Source organism: Chionomys nivalis, chromosome 13 (assembly GCF_950005125.1).
Source record: "Chionomys nivalis chromosome 13, mChiNiv1.1, whole genome shotgun sequence".
NCBI lineage: Eukaryota > Metazoa > Chordata > Mammalia > Rodentia > Cricetidae > Chionomys > Chionomys nivalis.
The window spans coordinates 42,014,365-42,029,995 of record NC_080098.1 but is presented as its reverse complement, the minus strand read 5'-3'; the positions used below and the strand labels follow the sequence as shown (position 1 = coordinate 42,029,995).

The following is a 15,631-nucleotide window of genomic DNA, read 5'->3' as shown; positions in this document are numbered from 1 at the left end:
GTAGAAAAATCCTGAGCACTCGTCGTCTGTCTTCATACTTAAATTCGGGCGCCCGCTCCACCTATCTTTATTCTAAATTAACTTATTGGAAGAGCACCTGAATACTGCAGGGCTGTATGTCTGAAAAGGGGTAGGAGCATCTCATCTCAGCCACCAAAGAAAACTCCCAGGTGAAATCCTGGAGAAACCCCAGAGCTGCCAGAACACAGTGTAACATCTCATCCAGGTATCCACCAGAGCTGCTCCCTGAGCCCGTGTACTAAACGCAGGAAATGGCCTTCTCTGAAAGAGCTCAGACGCAACATGAGAAAACCTCGAAGCTCCAAGTAAAGGACTTGGCCCGGAGCCCGAGCGAGTTGGACGAGTGTGGCTCTCTCTTTAGGAAAACTGATGATCCGGAACTTGAAACTAGAGATGCCAGATTAAACGTCATAAGGGTTTTGTCTTTGTGATGATTCTCTTTTCCTTCCTTCCTTCCTTCCTTCCTTCCTTCCTTCCTTCCTTCCTTCCTTCCTTCCTTCCTTCCTTCCTTCCTTCCTTCCTTTCTTTCTTTCTTTCTACTTCGAGACAAGGATGGCCTGGAATTTAAGGCAATCCTTCTGCCTCAGCCTCTCAAGTGCCAAGGTTACAAGCGTGTGCTCACCAAGCTCGGAAACTCTAGGTGGATCCTCGGTCAAACTTTTCCGTTGTAATAGGCTTGGGAAAGGGCCAAAAGTCACGTAGGGGATAGCGTGTCCTTCTGTTTCTTGCACTTTTCCGTGTGAAGCGCTACAGAAACGGAGCAACAGTATTCATAAGAAACAGTGCATGGATAACCAAGTAAATACTCAGAAGTCTTAGGAAAGGAGCACAGCATCGGTAGGCTCTGTGGCGCAATGGATAGCGCATTGGACTTCTAGCGTGGTTAAGAGATTCAAAGGTTGCGGGTTCGAGTCCCGCCAGAGTCGGTGGTGTTTTGCCTGTGAGGTGTGTATCGGTTGGTAGTGAGTGCGCTTTCTGCAGCTGGCGTCAGTATTTCTTGAAAAGTGTCACCTTGAGAAGCTGTGTGTGCATTTCGCTTTAGTTTATTTTATTATAATACTTAAACCTTTTCTTCTCATTTTCCTTTATTGTTTGTTTACAATATCTTCTTTCTACCCTCTCAAATTCCAGACCTCCACCCTCTCAACTGTAGGAAGTGTTCCTTGGCAGCACAAAGATTTCATCTAAAAAAAGTAATCAAAATTCAATTTTTGATTTAATATATTGTAATTTACTGTTTAATATACTGTGATTTAAAACAAGGATATGTGAAAGTTCTCGCATCACCCCAACTGAATAACACATCTATTTTCATTCTAAAACACTACTTCCTTAATTCCCTTGGCTGGTGCCCTGTTTGAAGTATTCTGTGCCTCGTTTCTGAAAGTTTGCATTGTGATAAATATGTAACATAGAATATGTTAGATAATATGTGTAGCAATATGTAGCATATAGATATTACATAGATCCTACATAAACACAGATTGTCCATCTTTTGTGTTGTGATGTGGTTTAACGTGTGGTGACATCTCATTATTTATATAAATCATATAATATTTCATAAACTTCTTATACTATTCTATTATAAACACTTTATGAAGCAAAATTGTAATATATTTATGAAACAATTTTGATATAAATTTAAACACACACATTCACAGAGAGAGGTGCTCAGAAAAAGGACAAAGCACACTTTGGGGGACGTACCTCAAGAAAGTCGAATCGGAATGTCATAAAGATAACTGTGTGTATGCTTTTGAGCACATTGCATTTTAAGGACAGACAGCCTGGCATCAAGGGCTATGGTCCCATCTTTGCTAAAGGCTCCTTGGAAGAGAGAGAAACAGGAAAGCAGTCTTTTTCCGGGCTCCACTCTCATTGGGTTTCTAGCAAGCCTCTGTGCTACTGTGTGGCAGGAAGGGAAAACTCCCTTTGCTGAGTGAAAAACATCTTCCAACATCCCGACCCCGAGAATATTTATTGCTCATCCTAATAAAAATCGTGTGTAGTCAGAAATGGAACGCGATGGCTTCACAGGTGCTGACCATGTTTTGAGAAATAAGGAAATAGTGTTTAAGAGGGAAAGGAGACTTATTTTTAAGCTCTCTGTATAATTGGGGCTAGAGGATTATTTACAAAGGTCTTAGTAAATAAATCATAATGTGTACATTTACACATATGTGTGGATAATTGTAAGCTTTGAATTTCGTAATGTTTGCTATCTTTGCACCAACGATGACTTCTTAATGTTTTGAGACTGCTAATGTCACAGCAACTTGTGTTGTATATGACTTGTCTTTTCCTTTGTCGAAACTTTTCTCTGCTGATAAAATCAGTGTAACCCCTTTCTGTGTCCCCAAAAAAACATTGTAACCCTTTTCTGTGTCCCCAAAATTAGTGTGACCCTTTTCTGTTCACCTTCTCTGAAAAATCACAATCTTGATTTGCCCATTTCCCAAAGTCTGTTTTTTAAACATTGTTTTGTACTTTTGTCTTGCTTGTTTGTTTTTTGAGTAAAAAAAAAAAAAATCTCACACTGTAGCCATAGTTGACCTAGAATTCATTATATAGACACAAGTTTGGCTTCAAACTTGTGGTGATTCTTCTGCCTCTGCCTCCTGAGTGCTGCATTTGAGTGTGAGTCACCAGCAGAATTTTCCTTACTTAAAAAAAAGGGGGTGGGGCTGGAGAGGTGGCTCAGCTATCAAGAGCTGCCCTCCCAGAGGACCTTTGTTTGGTTTCCAGCAGCCACATGGCTGCTCACAACCATTTGGAACTCCAGTTCCAGAGGATCCAATGCCCTCTCTGGGCCTCTTTGGGCACCAGGAACTCATGTGGTATGCAGATACACATTTACCACATTTAGGCAAAACATCCAAACACACAAGAATAAAATCTCAAAAGCGCACCACAATGATTAGCAATTATTTTGGCTATCCCATAGCACATTCATTTTCAGCTTAACTCTGGAGATGTGACTGTTAAGGCTCTCTTAACTGACCCATTTCTTTTCTACATATTTTCCCAGTATCACTCTTCCTCATAAGGAATCGTCATAATGCACTAAGTCTTCACTTTTTTATTTTTGTTTTTTGTCTTTTGAGACGGGCTTTCCTCTGGGTAGTTTTGGAGTCTGTCCTCAAACTCACAGAGATCCACCTGTCTCTGCCTCCCGAGTGTTGGGGATTAAAGGTGTGTGCTACCACTGCCCAGCAATCTTCATATTTTTATAATCATTTATTCTAGCAGAATATGTGATCAACAGCTCCACCTCATGCGTTCTGTTTGTCCAGAAGTGCATCAGCACTGGCAAACCAAGGATGGTGGCATCAACCATTGTGTGGTACCCATTTGTAAGGTATAGATAGCCAAGGATTGCTCTGCAGGTAACAAGTGAACAATAAGGACTAGGTAAATGGACTTTGTAGAACCAACCTGATTTATACCAGAGAATCTTAAAAAGGCACAGGTACAAGATCAAAATGTACTGGGAGCTAAAGAAATACATGAACTTGATGCTTGAGAACAGTAGGACTCCTACACACTCTGCAGATGTGTATTGAAAAGTGCTTCTCCCCCCACCCACTCACCCCTGATCCCAAGAAAGAGCACTGCAGCACAGTGCTCCGAAAGACCACAGCAGAGGTCAGCTAAAGCAATGATGGAGGTGGGTCTTGTATTAATCTGTTGCTTTCATTGGTTAATTAATAAAGAAACTGCCTAGGCCCATTTGTTAGGCCAACCCTTAGGTGGGTGGAGTAAACAGAACAGAATGCTGGGAGAAAGAAGCCGAGTCAGTGAGTCACCATGATTCTCCCACTCCAGACAGACACAGGTTAAGATCTTTCCTGATAAACCAGCTCGTGGTGGCTACACAGAATATTAGAAATGGGTTAGATCAATATGTAAGAGCTAGCCAATAAGAGACTGGAGCTAATGGCCCAAGCAGTGTTTAAAAGAATACAGTTTCTGTGTAATTATTTTGGGTAAAGCTAGCCGGGTGGCGGGACGCAGCACCACCGCTCCACCAACAAAGCAAGGCTGACACCGGGGAAGATACAGATGTGCAATGAGGGCAGAAGAAGCTTAACACCCTAATTGTTCTATGTGGTAGACTCTTCTCCCTCAGCTACCTCAGATCTCTGCCAGGTACTCAAGGAGCAAGCTCCTGGGATTAGGACTGGTCCAAAATACAGGTGTAAAGTACTCAGAGTATGCTGTGTGCAGAAATCAGTGCAAGCCAGGAGAAACACATGAGGATGTTGAAATCATCCACCATCCCGTCAAGACTGGTTTTTGATGCTGGGGATGGAGGGAACCCAGAGCCTCCTTTATGCTAGTCAAGTGCTGTGCCCCTGGGTTATAACCTAAAGCTAGAATTTATTGTAATCTAAAAGACCTTTAGAACAATCTTCACCAAGACAGCACAGCAGCAACAGAAAATGAATGAGACTTAAGAAGGACAAAAAGAGACGTGGAACAATTATAAACTCAGCACAGCTGGGCAGCAGTCCCACACATCAGCCAGCCCTGCCTAAAACGGAATGGAGGTCAGCTGAAAGAATAACACTCCCCAAACAAAAACAAAAGAAGAGCTGATGCTTTTTTATGTAATTAGATTGATCACAAGCAAAACTGTAACAACTTGCCACTGGGAATAATCAGAGATAAACACTAAGAACCCTAAGCATATTTAGGATTTGCCTAGGGGTTTAGTGACAGAGGCAGGAGGATCAGTTTGGGTTCAAGGGCACAAAATAGAATAACAAGAAAAGAACGGATCAAAATACTAGGGGAAAAAAAAACAGAAGGTGCAAAACCAGGTGATACTTATCAGAGAAAGTCGTTCCAGACAGGTTCAATCAACAGACTACGCGTTATGAATGATGCGAGAACAAAAAGAACAACTGTGTCAGGAGTGGGATTCGAACCCACGCCTCCATTCGGAGACCAGAAACCTCGACAGAGGAAGTGAATACTTGAGTCTGGCGCCTTAGACCACTCGGCCACCCTGACACATGGTCCCACAGGCTAGCATAATCAATTGTTATAAAAACCAACCAGCTCCTGGTTATGTTCAGAGCTCTGCAATGAAAGTTCCGGCTTTATTGAAAGGATTAAGCGGAAAGAAAGGAACCAGGACAGCCCTGCTCCAGAAGGCGGTGGCTGTGACTTAATGTTAAGGATGCCACTGGCATCCTAATGTTAGCCCGACGCTAAGCCCTGCCCCACCGACCAGCTAGCCGCTCCTCAGAGTCGATCCTAGTGTAAATCAGATTATTTGAATCCAAGGCTAGGTAGGGTTCTAAGGGACCAAGTACTGCTGGTAGGGACCTCGTCTAACTCTCGCAGCGCTCTCTTTCTGGCAATAAAATTTGCCGTCCTATTGCACTTTCTTGCGGGCGTTTTCCACCCTGACCTCATGACTTCTTCCAATTTTCTTCTACGGGTTTTGATACCATTCATCTTTTTGTTTGTTTGTTTGTTTGTTTTGTTTAAATTATCTGTTAAAGGGGCTGTGAAGTGAAGGCCTGTGATAAATGATTTGAATGAACTATTAACAGTCTCTTTTCCTCTCTTGTCCCCGGTCTTTTTCCTCACCCCTTTTGTCTTAATCGCCCTACTTCCTTTTCTTTCTGAGACGTTCGATACAATTGTTCCCACTGCTTTTCACACAGCAACATTGTTAAAACCAACGGTAAATCACCTACCGCACTACTTGCTGCAGGTTTCTCTGTGGGTGGACAGAGGTCAAAGGAGAGTCAGATGCTGCTCTTTCCTTCTGTGTAAAGCCCGCGATTAGTAGAAAGAATGAATTAAAGTCAGAGCTAGTAGGATGTAGTTGACACTTCATCCTCATAACACTGTCATATTCTAGGCAGGGGCTGTGAGGGGGCTGTGAGGGGGGCTTAACCAAGTACGGCTATGAGGGACACAGAAGGGGAAGGGGCGCCAGCAAAAGATGTGATCCAAGTGCACACAGCTAACTTGGTTCTACTTCAGAGAAGGGCTATCATACGATACTGGATCACAGTTTATGACCTAATGTATTCACAACAGCACAAGACAAATGGATTAGAAATATGAAGCCACCGGGTGGTGGTGGCACACGCCTTTAATCCCAGCACTCGGGAGGCAGAGGCAGGTGAATCTTTGGGAGTTTGAGGCCAGCCTGGCCTACAAGAGTTAGTTCAAGGATAGGCACCAAAGCTACAGAGAAACCCTGTTCTCAAAATACAAACAAACAAATAAATAATAAAAATTAGAATAAAATAAAAATAAAGTAAAATTGAAACCAAAGTGGAAAGCCTCACCAATGAAACAACTTTTGAATTTTTTTTAAAGTAGCATTTCCTCCCTGTTACAGGAAAGCAGACTTCCTTAGAAGATCTTTCAAAATTAATTTATATCGCCTGCGTGTGGGAGTCTTAAAATACTATCTTAAAATGTATTATATTTGTTTATGCTGTGGAACATTTGTTTTAATGATGCAAAGATGTGTTGCATTCTTTTATGCTGCATTTGTTTAACTATGTGAAGCTGTGTTACTTTGCCTGTCTAAAACGCCCAATGGTCTAATAAAGAGCTGAATGGCCAATAGCGAGGCCAGAAGCAAGGATAGGCAGGCAGAGAGAAGAAATAGAAGGGGAAATCAGGGAGGAGAAAAGAAAGAAGGAGCAAGATAGAACAAGGAGAGGAGGACATCAGGGGTCAGCCACCCAGCTACACAGCAAGCCACGGAGAAGTAAAGAAAGGTATACAGAAATAAAGATAAAAGCCCAGAGGCTAAAAGAAAGATGGGGTATTTTAAGATAAGAAAAGTGGGCTAGAAACAAGCCAAGCTAAGACCGTGCATTCACAAGTAAGATAAAGTCTGTGTGTGTCTGTGTGTGTGTGTGTGTGTTTGGGAACTGGGCGGCGGGCCCCCCAAAAGCCAAAAGAGTAAAACAACTACATGTGTACGCAAGGGCAACGGCACACATGTGGATGTTGGAGGACAAACCGCAGGAACTGGTCCTTTGTCTACATACATACATGAGTCCCAGAGAGGGAACTCATGTTTTCAAGCTCGGTGGTAAGCACCTTTACCTACTAAGCCATCTCGAAAGCACTGAAAACAACAACAAACTTCTGACCAGGTCTAACTACTAGAGTTATGCCCGAGTTACTGATCCCCAAAAAAGAAACTCCACGGAACCGGATTCCGATGTCTTTTGAGGCATCTCTACAGGTATTTAAACTACAGCTTGTGAATGAATGACTACCGAATGATCTGAAAACAGCTTGGATTAACAAGCTGCCTCCAGTCTTCTGAGCAAGTTGGAGCACGAGACTAAATGAAACAAAAACGAAACCCAAAACAAAACCCAAACCTCTAAAAAAAACCATGACATTGGTGTCTCTAAGTGCAGGAGAAACCCCAGGAGAAATACCAGCACCTTCTTTGCCCCTCCCTTGATTCTCTTGAGGCTTAGGCTCAGTTGTACCAACATTTCTAAACTCGAGTTCTCCTTCCTCAGTCCACCTGCAAGCTGGCCAGGGAGCCTGCAACTATGATCCCCAAGCGACTCTGTCCAAACTGAAGAACTCACTTGGAATAATCTCCATTCTTTCTTCAATCACAAATATCATATTTGGCTTAGCTATTGAAGGTAAGCATAGTGTGGAGATACTGAGATAACACAGGTAGTAGCCGAGCCAGGCTTTTGTAAGATCCTGGTTGTCCCCGAAGCCAACGAGTCTTTCAGCTCTCCCCATTAACTTAAATTCCTTATGGAATTAAACTGTTTATAGCATGAACAGAAGCACGGTTCCAGAGCCCAGGTAGTTGGCAGCAGATTGAGCTTTTATCCCAAGGGTCTAGGCTTTGAGTTCCTGTTCAGGCAACAAATATAAATTTTGACTTTGAACAGGCTTGATCAGAATAAATTAATTATCATTATAGAAAAAAAACCCTGATCTACCTTCATTCAATTACACATTCCAACTTGAATGATTAGTGGATTCTCTGAAGTCTGGAACTGTGGACACAACCAGGTGGTGGTGGTGCATGCCTTTAACTCCAGTAGAAAAAGGTGAATCTGTAAGAGTTTGAGACCATCCTGGTCTACAGAGCAAGTTCCAGGACAGGCTCCAAAGCTACAGAGACAGGGTTTTGTGTCAAAAAATCAAAAAAGAACTGTGGTCATGGAAAGGAAAATAAAACAAAAAGCCTTCAGATTAATTTCTTAGCATTGTGACTGTTCTTACAGTCCTTTGTGTGTGTGGTATAGGAGAGTTTCTTATTCGAGAGGTAAGGAACAAACGTTCCTGCTGATACACTCTTGAGAGTTGTAACATTTGTCTTTTGATCTCAGAATTCTTCATGTATCACACAGCACCCGGCAAAAAAAAATCTGTTGATGAACCAAAATCCGAGCAAGTTTTATGATTATATTAGAGCTTAGGCAAGGTCTACACACACTCAATTCAGACAAAGTCCCAGGGTGGGGATGGGAAAGGGGCACAAAGTCCCACGCTAACCCCTGAGTAGTTACAATTCACACCTGAGGGAAAATCAGGTTTCTCCGACAGAGGGACACTGGGTTTATCAGCTACTGCATTCTAGGGCAGGGCTTGTGCTCAGGAATAATCCATGTGCAATTTCTTTGTTGTTATGGTTTGTAGAGTTTTGTGTGTGTGTGTGTGTGTGAGAGAGAGAGAGAGAGAGAGAGAGAGAAGAGAAAGAGAGAGAGAGAGAGAGAGAGAGAGAGAGAGAGAAACAAAGACATGAAGTTGAATGGATAGGGAGATGGGGAAGATCTGGGAAAAATTGGGAGAGAAGAAAAGAATATGATCAAAATATACTGTATGAAAAATTCAAAAAAATTTTAATGTAATAAAAAAGTTTATGTTACCTATTGATTTTGTGTTTTTCTTACAATGGCACTTTCCTCACCCCGTGATTTAGATGATCTATAATGAATTTTTGTTTGTTTGTTTGTTTATTTATTGATTGATTATGTGTGTGTGTCCAGTTCTATATGGACTTCTTTGAGACTTTAAATGGGGTTTGGGCAAAAAGTCAAGATTTTACCTGACGGATGACGTATATTCAAATCTTATTCAGCCTTTTTCTTCAGTCAAGTCGGGCAGCTCTGGAACTCACATGTGTTCCTGAACACAAACCCACACCTTTAATCCCAGCACTTGAGGCAGAAGCAGGAAGATCTTTGAGTTCGAGGCCAGCCTGGGAAACTACAAAGTGAGTTCCATGACAGCTGAGGCCACACAGGGAAACCCTTTCTGGAAGACAACAACAACAAAAACTTCAGGTAGGGTGCTTGCATGTTCTAGATCCCTGTACAGGTAAAGGGGGCATGAAGAAAATTGATAACAATACAGTCAAAGTCAAATTTTGAAGGGACAGAGGTTTATAATCTTAGGCCTTGATTGACGCCCATGGAGGAGGATACTAGCCAGTCCAAGGCCAGCCTGGGCTGTCTGTAAAATAAGATCCTATCTCAAAAAAAAAAAAAAAAAAAAAAAAAAAAAAAAAAAAAAAGAAAAGAAAAGAAAAGAAAAAAAGCGATGGGGGTGGGGAGGTGGAGGTGGTAAATGTAGTTTTGGTGAACAAAATAATCAAAATCAAACAAAGCTAATTTCCAGTACAAAGATAACCTAAGACAATACACTTTATTGTCCTATAGATTGTAGTCTGCTTTCCCTCTCCTCCTTTGGAATCCTGAGGTGAAAACTGCTCAGACACAAGGAGAGTAGTCGCGCAGCTCCGCGCACTGCAGCCCTCCCTGGGCTTTCGTCCACCATCTAGCGGGATTTCACCTGCTAGCGAATCCTCGGACTAATTCTGAAACAGATGGACACAGCTGAAATCCAAGGGCGTTGGATGAACCTCCCTCTCGGAAAGAAGGCCATGCAGGCTGTCCTAATCAGAGAGCTTGTGGTGATCTGATCCAGATCAATCGTGAAAATGCAACTCATTTGGTGACTACCAGAAGTACCAAAGTCACCGTGTCCCAAAACGCAGCAAAAGAACAGACATGTCTGTTGACTCCCCGTCGGGGAATCGAACCCCGGTCTCCCGCGTGACAGGCGGGGATACTTACCACTATACTAACGAGGAGGACAGGTCGACGGCTCGCGACATTAAGTGAAGTCCAAATAGAGGATAATTTTCTTCCCCTCATTTCTTTTTCCTTCCTTTTATCTTTTCTTTTTCTTTACCCCTTTTCCTCTCCTATCCCCTCCCTGCAAATCTAAAGATTTACACCTGACCGGTATCGCTAAGACATGAACCTTTGTCTCAAGAAATAAAGAAAAAAAGATAAAGTGCTGTGTGCATATGTTTAATAAACAACATTAAAAATATTAAACGCTTTAAAAACTACTTTTTTAAAAAAGTTGTGGGACCAGGTATAGTGGCACAAGCCAGTAATCACAGTCAGTCTTGTCTACGTAGTAAATTCCATGCCAGCCAGGGAGGGCACTTAGACCCTAGGTCCAAAAGACAAAGCAAACCAAAGATGGAATGTGAATGAGGAGGTAGGGAGTAGGGGACAAAGGGTGCTTGTGCACCGTTAAGAGAGCAAAGAAGAGCTGGAGAGGTGGTTCAGCCCTTAAAATCTAGGTTCACACCCCAGACACTGTAAGCTATTAAAGAAGGGCTCGTTGAAGGAAAGGGCGAAAAGGACAAGAACCAACTCTCCTGTAAAGAGGGGCTAATCCAGATGACTATCGCACGGAAATCACAAGTTTCTTAAAAGGTTAGAGTAACAGATTAGCCTCCTTCTAAAAAAAGACACCCCAGCCTAATAATGGGAGAACAATATTATCATGCTTATGAATAGGAAAAATTAACATCTCAAAGACACTATTTCTTCCCAAATTACCATAGTTATTTAAGATGATTTCAATTTTATGTTTCTCCCTCTCACCCATTTCATTTTCTGCAGCCCTGGCTGTCCCGGAATACTCTTAAGACCAAATCTGCCCACCTTTGCCTCCGGAGTGCTGGACATTTTTCTTTTTAAAGATATTCATCTCTGTGGCCCCAACTGGCCTCCAGTTTGTGGTACTCTTACTGCCTGAGTGTCCCCAGTGCTGGGCTTTCAGGTTTGGGTCACTATACCTGGCTGGACCTGACTATTTCAAGTGAAAGAGAACGGGCCTGAAAACGAACACAGTGAACTTGTGAACGGAGTATTTTGGCCTAGCAGTGACAAATTCAAGGCGGTGAGATACTCGGTTTTGAATCCTAGCACCTTCGTTTCTGCGTGACTTGGCCTGGCACTTTGCAAAGAGAAACGTAAGCTCAAGGACCAAGATAAGTCACTAGCCAACGTGCAGATTTCCGGGTGAGGACAGAAAAGTAGCAGACACGGAGAGGACTAGTGAACAGAGGCCAGTCTGGACTCAGGTCGGCCCTACCTGAGAGAAGCAAAACGAAACAACAGGAAAAATCCCAGTCTTCTCCCTCTTCCCACTTCTCGAGGAGGCACAAATGTTCAGCACGGGAGAGCTTGTTCTAAATGGTAAGGACAGAGAAAGGCTCTGTGGATGTTTTAGATTAGAGTCACCAGCCCAGGGATAATGGATGGATCATTTTCAAGGGATTTTTTGGAGACATGTTACCTATCACACAACTCATGGTGGCTGGGAAGTCACTGGAGTTTTATTTTATCTGTATTAGTTTATGTTAATTACACATAATAGGTTTTGTTATGATGTTTACATGTGTGTACAATATTCAACCCCCATAGCTTTCCCGTATCTCCTCATAAGTGAAATGCCTCATTCCAACACCAGGGTGATAAAACAGAGTTAAAAGGCTTCAAGAAACCAGCTGCCTGTGGAATTCTAGAAAACTCCCTACTCTCCACTCCAAAAACTTGGATGCTGTGCCTAAAAGGGCTTGCCTTTCCAGTTTTGAGGCACAACTGAATTTACTTTCTGGTAACATTACCCCTCCCACGCCCAACTAAGCCCTTTTCTCCATCCTTTCTTTAAAGGAGTTTATGTTAAAGGTCAAAGGAATTTTAGAGAACGAGGTTAAATTTGGTGTCCTATTTGTGTTTCCTTTGTAAGTTTTCGTAGTGGCTCCTATACAAAATAACTGTTTTCCGCCTGAACAGGGACTTGAACCCTGGACCCTCAGATTAAAAGTCTGATGCTCTACCGACTGAGCTATCCAGGCTCTTAAGAGATCTTTATTTTTAAATCTTGTAATATCGTTGGTCACTAAACTGGGATTTCAAAATTCACAATTTGAGTGCAGTTTTTTCGTCGTGATAACTAAGCTTTGTTTTGTCGGGCGCTGCGTTCAAAACGTGTATTCGTTGCACAATTAACGAGTCACGTAGTATTTATGGCAGGAAGGGAAGACCAATGGTAGGGTGACATCCCCTTAGTGGAGCACTTAGTGGAGCACCCACGCTAACTCCTTTCTCAATTCTGCAGAGCGCGTAGAGGTGAGATGCACGTTTGAAGTTTGAAGACGCGAAGAAACTTGAGGAAAGACGAGGTCCTGGCGGGGGCAGGTGCTTCCAGTCTCATAGTTTTCCGTGCTTTCCTAGTTTTTTCAGACTTGAAGCTTAACGCTAAATCGCTAACCAAGCTTTGGTGTGCTTGTACATTTTTGATTTGGTTTTGGGTTTCGTTCTGGAGACTGAGCCCAGGGCTTGGGGCAAGCTATGAGAATGAGTCTGAGCCATAAGCCTCGCCCGATAACACAGCTCTGGTTCAGAGACGGTGATAGACGCTGCAAAGCAGAAAATAAGCATCATGGTGTACTGTTTCCCAAAATGTTGTGCTTCTTTAAAGCGTTGAAGATTTTGATAGCACCCAGTTTTCTGTTTTTTTTTTTTTTTTTTTTTTTTTTTTTTTTGGTCGTCGTATTACCTTTCCTATCTTTCAAGTTCTTTGGATAAGAATATGCAGGTAATGGAAAGGAAAGAAAATTGAAACTAGCAGAGGATGGTTTCGATCCATCGACCTCTGGGTTATGGGCCCAGCACGCTTCCGCTGCGCCACTCTGCTATCCACAAAGGATGTATCTGATAAGTACTCACAAATACTTCGTCCTTTTCCATTCTCGCACTCTCCTATCTTTCATTTGGAGTCAGTCTTGTGTTTCATTACTTACAATGATTTGCAATTTAGTTAAGAAAGTTAAGAAAACAGGATGTCTAGCAAAATTGCCCAGGTCTGCCTTGAACTTGAGCTCCTCTTGCCTCTGGGATTATAGATATATATCTAGCCTCGACCGAAATTCTTAACTACTTTAATTCTTAATCGCGTTATCTTTTGTTTCCTTCTCTTTGTTTGTTTTGCGGGTATCTCTGTGTCCTAGGCTTGAAGTTTCAAGGAATCCGTACGCCTCAGCCTACTACTGAATGATAAGACTACAGACTTGACCCAACACAGTTTACTTGTTTGATTTTTAAACGTGTGTCTTGTAGGCTAAATGGAGACAGTGGCGAATGCACAGCACGGCACGGCAGGTTAGTCAAAGCCTCAGTCCCTTCTGTGGGAGGTGGGAGCGCAGGAGTCAGTTTCCGCCGCCTGCCCGCAGTGCTAAACCCTCTAGAGAGTCTATGCCTTCTAGAGGTTAGAGTTAGGAGCCGGCACTTTTCAGAGTGCTCAGAGAGCACAGTGGCTTTTGCCCCTTGTCCCTGGCAGTGGCAGGCTAGGTATCCTAATCCTCCTTGCTTATGTTTACTTCGGCGCAAGGGTTACCTGTCTACATCGTCATGCCTGGATTCACATTCAGAATTCCAGCAGAGCATTTCAGCACTTTTGAACAAGGTTTGCCTACTTCATTGTTCTCTGCGGCTAGGAGTCACCCAGCTGCTCTGCTGAGACATTTCATGTTTTTTAGTTCTCTTTCCTGGACGTTCCTGCTTTTTTTCCCCTTGCCCTTCAACACACATGGCTCTGGGCTCTCAGAGGATGTAGTTAAGGAGTTCATGGAAGAATTTGGAGCCCTCGGTTTGACATCTGAATGCTCAGTGCTACTTAAATTAAACCCTCGGTAGTTTTTGTGTACATGGTCGTAAGAATATATTGAAATGACCTTAAAGTGAATTTCCTTCTAGAGGGGAAATGAAATATAAACATTTATAAGATGCCAAAGAAGAATGTCTGTAGGAACTAAATATAGGAAAGAAGTATTGAGTGTGGGTCCTGGTAGATGTTTGGGGAAACAGAGACATCTTCATTCTTTAGCTGAGAAGTGATTTTCCATTAAATTTTAGTCTACAAAGTAGTGCGTCTCCCTACGGTATTTTCACACACACGTACCACTACTCGTTTTGTTTCGTCCCACTTGTCCCGCTTGCCTTCCTCCTCCTGAGGAGTCCCTCTCACTTCTGTTCTCCTGACACATTATCCATTATTTTCTGTAAGAGGGGTTTCTTCTTCTTTCTCTTCTTGTTTTGTTTTTTGAGACAGGGTTTCTCCGTGTAGCCCTAGCTGTCCTGGAACTCCCTCTGTAGACCAGGTTAGGCTTAAACTCAGAGATCTGCCTGCTTCTGCCTCCCTGGCGCTGGGATTAAAGGTGTTGCCACCACGGCAAACTAAAAGTGATTACTTTCAATGAAAACTTAATCTCTCCCAACTCCTTTTTTTTCTCTCTTCTGAAATTTTTCCTTTTTCTTCTCCTTCCTTTCTTCCTTCCTTCTTTCCTCCTTCTCTCCCTCCCTCTTTCTCTCTTTGTTGTTGTTGTTGTTAATTCAAAGTTTTTCTGTAGTTTGGGTAACCCCAAAGCTTATGAAAATTCTCTCGTTTTAGCCTCCTGACTGCTGGAATTACAGATGTAGGCCGTCTAAAATTGATTCAAGTTTTTGAAAAACAGGTTTTTAAAAGCTAACCCCAGACAGTTGGGTGGTGGCGGCGCCCGCCTTTTAATACCAGCACTCAGGAGGGAGAGGTAGGCCCATCTCTGTGAGTGCAAGGGACAGCCAGAGTTGTTACACAGAGCAGCCCTGACTCAAAACAAAACAACAAAAAACAAAACTAATGAACAGTCCTGGTGGTTATCTGTCTCAATGTTGGATACCTTTATCAGGGATACAGATGGGATGTAGGGATATAGGAATAGAAAAATATTCCTGGGAGTTCTTCCTGAGATCCTTTGAAAAATGAAACAAAAAAGCTTCTGTCAATAGCAAACAGCACACTGTCACACACTAGCAAGCAGCGCACCGTCACACAGCACACTGTCACACACTAGCAAGCAGCACACTGTCACACAGCGCAGCGTCACAGACTAGCAAGCAGCGCACCGTCACACAGCACACTGTCACACACTAGCAAGCAGCGCACCGTCACACAGCACACTGTCACACACTAGCAAGCAGCGCACCGTCACACAGCGCACTGTCACACACTGTAGTTTCCAAGTCTCCACTTGATGACTCCTTTGGCCACTAATTCTGACAAAACACAGTGTTCTCTTTATTCTCACTGTTTCCAGACTATTGGCTTTGATCACTGCTAAGGATGGATAAAGCAGAAATACCTATGCCCTGAGACAGGCTGACTTCTGCCTTGCATAATCCGGAATCACATTCTCGAACTACATACACCTATTTGTGGGCTCATTTTCACTGTC

General features: G+C 42.8%; 5 non-coding genes across 5 annotated transcripts; 1 reads left to right on the top strand and 4 right to left on the bottom strand.

The window, feature by feature from the left end:
- The first annotated feature begins 861 nt into the window (after window positions 1–861).
- On the top strand, window positions 862–947 carry Trnar-ucu (transfer RNA arginine (anticodon UCU)). The gene is given in 2 exon segments: window positions 862–898; window positions 912–947. It is a non-coding gene; the product is annotated as a tRNA-Arg (tRNA).
- A 3,984-nt stretch (window positions 948–4,931) lies between these two features.
- Trnal-caa (transfer RNA leucine (anticodon CAA)) lies at window positions 4,932–5,037 on the bottom strand. The gene is made up of 2 exons: window positions 5,000–5,037; window positions 4,932–4,977 (listed from the first exon to the last, which is right to left on the bottom strand). It is a non-coding gene; the product is annotated as a tRNA-Leu (tRNA).
- Window positions 5,038–10,072: 5,035 nt separating this feature from the next.
- Trnad-guc (transfer RNA aspartic acid (anticodon GUC)) lies at window positions 10,073–10,144 on the bottom strand. Its single transcript has one exon. It is a non-coding gene; the product is annotated as a tRNA-Asp (tRNA).
- A 1,997-nt stretch (window positions 10,145–12,141) lies between these two features.
- Window positions 12,142–12,214, bottom strand: Trnak-uuu (transfer RNA lysine (anticodon UUU)). The gene has a single exon. It is a non-coding gene; the product is annotated as a tRNA-Lys (tRNA).
- Window positions 12,215–12,984: 770 nt separating this feature from the next.
- Trnam-cau (transfer RNA methionine (anticodon CAU)) lies at window positions 12,985–13,056 on the bottom strand. Its single transcript has one exon. It is a non-coding gene; the product is annotated as a tRNA-Met (tRNA).
- Between the last annotated feature and the right edge of the window lie 2,575 nt (window positions 13,057–15,631).